A 5,206-nucleotide genomic window follows, 5' to 3' on the forward strand; every position below is an offset into this window, starting at 1 on the left:
AATTTGAACAGCTCCCATGACAGGACACTCTTATCCTTCAAGGAAGGCCATATAATCTTTGGATGGTTCTGACTGAAGGAGTGGTCTTGCTAACACAATCTAAATGTCACCCTAAGTTCAGCTACTTGGTGTAAGATGATCCTCTGCAGTCACACAAAACATGTTTCTGCGTGTTCCAAGTGTCAGGTGTTTGTCTGAACACCTGGGTCTATTGTGATGCAGATTAGACCAGCCACACCATACCTCTGAACACAGGTGATGGGGCTACCTTGAACCACTTCTCACAGAGCAGGTAAAGGTCTGCTCACCTCTGAATCCTCAGCACAGCCCCATGATGGATACGGGAGATATTTGGTAAATATTTCTTCAGAAATGGATAAATGAACAAGCCTAAACTTTTGGCATCTGTCTCATCAGGAAACATAAGTGACATTAATGTGGAAACTCCTGTTGGATTTATGAACTTTAAATGTTATTTTAAAGGACATCCAAGACTCTTTCAGCAAAGTCATTCTAACCACACCCTTAACTCAGTGTACTCAGCCAGGGGTAGGTACCAAATTTTGTGTTTTGTTTTTGTAATAGATTTCTACTTGAAGAATTATGTTATCTCCTTTATCATATTGCAAATTCTTCCAGAAATGTCCTTAGAAAGTTGTTTTGGTTTATTGTATAACCCCCAAAGTACCAAGACAGTGCTGGGCAAATGTTAAGTAATCAATATTAGCCTATATTAGACTATATTAGTCTATATTAGGCACCCACAAATATTTATAACATGAATAAATGATGGCAGGAGGTTTATATTTTTATGTATTTTTAATTGTATGAATGTTGTTGTTGTTTTGTAAAAGCACAAAAGTAAAATTACCTAAACATTACTTCTTACAAACATAAACATTCACATATGCACACACACCTTCCTTTCCATGTTTGAATTTTGACTGATTCCTAGAGTGTGTTGACTTTACTCAAGCTTATTTTTTTAAATCAGGTTTTCACTATTTCATTTAAAACTAGTCTAAAGTTTTTTAGTTCTTCTCATGGACCCTGTAGAAAAAATATTAGTAGTAACTAATAATAATAATAAGATCCATATCATAGCCCTAAAATAAGCACTAAAATAACAAAATTAAGAATTATATGTAATAAGCCAAGAGAGGAAATAAACTAGATTAATTAAAAAATACTGAATTAATCACCAAAAAGGCATAAAAAGAGGAAAAAATAGAACAAAGAACAGAAGAAACAAATAGAAAATATAAAACAAGATGTTAAATTTAAATTCAACCTTATCAATTAATCACATTAAATGTAAATGCTCTAAATACCCCAATTAAAAGACATAGTTTGCCAGATTAGATATAACGAAGCAAGATCCAATTCTACAGTGCCTACAAGAAACGCACTTTAAATAAAAAGACACAAGTAAAAACTAAAAGAATGTAAACACTAACAAAAACAAAAAAGCTGAAGTGGCTATAATAATATTAGTAAAAATAGATTTCAGATAGCAAGTATTATCAAGGATAAGGAGGGTCATTAAATAATGATAAAAGCATAAAATTATAAAGAGGACATAGGAATTATAAATGTTTATGTCTCTAACAATCAAGCTCCAAAATAGATGAAGCAAACATGGATAAAATTGCAGGAAGAAATTGACAGATTTACGATTATAGTCAGATATTTCAACACCCTTCTCTCAATAATTGATGAAAGTAGAAAGAAAATCAGTAAAAATTCGGAAGACTTCGATGATAGTATCATCCAACTTGACCTAATTGATATTTAGAGAACATTCCACTCCCAAACAGCAGAATACACATTCTTTCAAGTGTATATGGAACATTTTCATAGACAGACTATATTCTGAACTGTAAAACAAGTCTCAATATATTTAAAAGGATTCAGATCACCATACAAATATGTTCTTTGACCAAAATGAGATTAAGTTAGACATGAATCACTAAAAGATATGTGGAAAATCGCCAAATATTTGGACACTAAATTACACACTTAAAAAATAACCTCTAGGTCAAAAAACAAACCAGATTAGAGAGTATTTTGAATTGAATGAAAATAAAAATATAATGTATCAAAACTCACAAACCGCACCTCAATCAGGGAGAGAAATAGAGGGAAATTTATAGCACTAAATGCTGATATTAGAAAAAGAGAAAGGTCTCAAAACACTGATTTCAGCTTTGACCTTAAGAAACTAGAAAAAAGGGGGAAATTAAAAAGTAGTGTAAGCAGAAGAAAGAAAATAATAAAATCATTAATTCAAAATAATAAAATTATGAAAAAGAGGGTGGGAGGAAAAAGGTATTTGATGTAAGTAACTTTGGAAATGAGTGGAGTCTGTAAGATTTAAGGCAAAAGGAATGGTATATAAGCATTGTACTCTAGTTAATTAAGTTGTTTCCCAAGCAGTACAGCCTAACAATTCTGGTATTGCTATACACGTACACTGGAATTAAACAAGTAAATGAATGGTGGATGGTGGGAGCCAAGTTTTTCACTGTTAGAGTAGGAGGTTCAGATAAGCAAAGTAAAGAGGCTAGAAAATGATAGACTGATTATAAAATCCATGTGAAGAACCTTGTATTAGTTGCTAGGGCTACCATAACAAATATCATAGATTGGGTGGCTTAAATAACAGAAATGTATTTTTCCACAGTTCTGGAGGCTAGAAGTCCAAGATCATTGTATCAGCATAGTAGTTTCTTATGAAGCTATTCTTCTTGGCTTGTAGATGACTGCCTTCTCCATATTCTTCACATGGTCTTCCTTCCCACTGTGTGTCTGTATCCTAATCTTCTCTTCTTATAAAGACACCAGTCATATTAAATTAAGAACCATCCATATAACCTCATTTTACCTTAATTATCTCTCTAAGGACCTATTTCCAAATACATTCACATTTGACATACTGGAGGTCAGGACTTCAACATACGATTTTTGTGGAAGACATAACCCTCTAAATGTTCAGCATATAACAGAGTTATATAAACTAAAATAACCCTAAAAAAGAAAAGCAAATTTGGAGAATTTACACTACCTCACTCTAAGACTGCAGTATCCAAAATAGTGTGGTATTGGTGTAAAGATAGATAAATCAATCAATGGAGCAGAATAGAAAATTCAGAAATAGACTCGCATGTATATGGTGAGCTGATTTTCAACAAAAGTATAAGGTAAGATAATTTAGTGGAGAAAGAGTCTTTTCTACAAATGGTGCTAGAACCAATTTGTTATCTGTAGGCAAAAAATACAAACAAACCAAAGCAAAACAAAACAAAAAAACTTCAATACATAACTTTAACAAACGAAAATTTAATTAAAATGCATTATAAACCTAAATGTAAAACTTAAAATTATAAAGCTTCTAGAAGAAAAGACAGGAGATATCCTTGGTTGAGCAGAGTTTCTTGGTTATGACACCATAAGAAAAAATAAGTCGAATGCACTTCATCAAAATTTAGAACTCTTCAAAAGACAAAATTAAGAGCTCTTTGGAAGACACTGTTCAGCAAATGAAAAGATAATCCATAGACTAAGAGAAAATATTTGCCAACCACACAACAAATAAAGGATCTGTATCTAGACTACATAAGCAATCCTCAAAACTCAGTTATGGGAAAACAACATAATTTTTAAAAAACAGCAAAAGATTTTAACGGGAACGTCACCAAAGACAATATACAGATGACAACATATGAAAAGACGTTCAACATCGCTAGTTATTAGAGAAATGCAAATTAAAAGCACAATGTGATATCACTATAAACCTACTAGCATGTTAAACATTAAAAGAACTGATCATACCAAATGCTGGCAAGGATGTAGAGGAACTAGAACTCTCATACACTGCTGGTGGAATGAAAATGGTGCAATCATATTGGAAAACAGCTTGGAAGTTTCTTATAAAGTTAAACATAAATCTACCATATTCTCCAGCTATTCCTTTTCTAGGTATTTGCCTAAGATAAACAAAAGCATTTCTCTGTAAAAGACTTGTACACGAACACACAAAGCAGCTTTATTTGTAATAGCCAAAATCTGAGAATAAACCAAATGTCCATCAGCTGGCAAATGGAGAAACATATTGTGATGTCATATATCTATACAATGAAATATTACTCAGCAATAAGAAGGAATAGACTATTGATTGACAAAAGCAACAACATGGACGGATCTCAAAATCCTTATAAACAGAAAGTAAAAAAAGCTAGACAAAAAGAGCTATAAATTGTATAAAATACTTGAAGATACAACTAATCTATAGTAACTGAAAGCAGATAGGTGGTTGCCTCATGAGAGAAGGCAGAGCGGGAAAGGGTAAGAGGGAGATATGATAAAGGGGCATGAGGAAAGTTTGGGGGATGACAGATATGTTCATGATCTTGATTTTGGTGATAGTTTTACAGCCATATACACATGTTAAAACTTATTGAATTTTACACTTAAATATGTATAGCTTATTTTATGTCAATTATATCTACATAAAGCTTTTTAAAAAATATACAAACTTCTAAGGCCGAGAATCAAAATCTTCGGGAGTGCAACATAGGAATCTAATATGAAACCTGCTTGGATTTGAAACCACTGAGATTAGTATAAAAGGAGATAAACAAAAAAAATCAAAGGAAGGGCCTGGAATGGAATATAGTAAGATGTGATGGTATAGACCTTGAAGTTCTTGCTAAAAAGTTTTTTTTTAATTAAGTTTATTGTAGTAACATTGGTTAATCCAATTATATCATTTTCAGGTGCACATTATCATTTGACATCTGTATATTCTATTGTGTGTTTACCACCCAAAGTCCATTTTCCTTCAGCTATCATATTTGATCCTCTTTACCCACTTTACCCTCCCACTACCCACTATATTTCACCTCCTTTGTCTACCTACCCCTTCCTCCCTCACCTCTTACCCTCTGGTAACCACTAGTCTATAATCCATGTCTATGAGTTTCTGTTTGTTTGTCCTGTTCATATGTTGCTTTTAGGTTTGTATTTCACATATAAGTGATATCATGTGATTTTCAACTTTTTCTGTCTGGCTTATTTTGCTTAGCATGATTATCTTGAGGTCCATCCATGTCATCGCAAATGGCAGTATTTCATCTCTTCTTATGGCTGAGTAATATTCCATTGTATATATGTACCACAGCTTCTTTAGCCAATCATCTGTCGTAGG

The sequence above is a fragment of the Pteropus vampyrus genome, unplaced genomic scaffold, assembly GCF_000151845.1.
Source record: "Pteropus vampyrus isolate Shadow unplaced genomic scaffold, Pvam_2.0 Scaffold22, whole genome shotgun sequence".
NCBI lineage: Eukaryota > Metazoa > Chordata > Mammalia > Chiroptera > Pteropodidae > Pteropus > Pteropus vampyrus.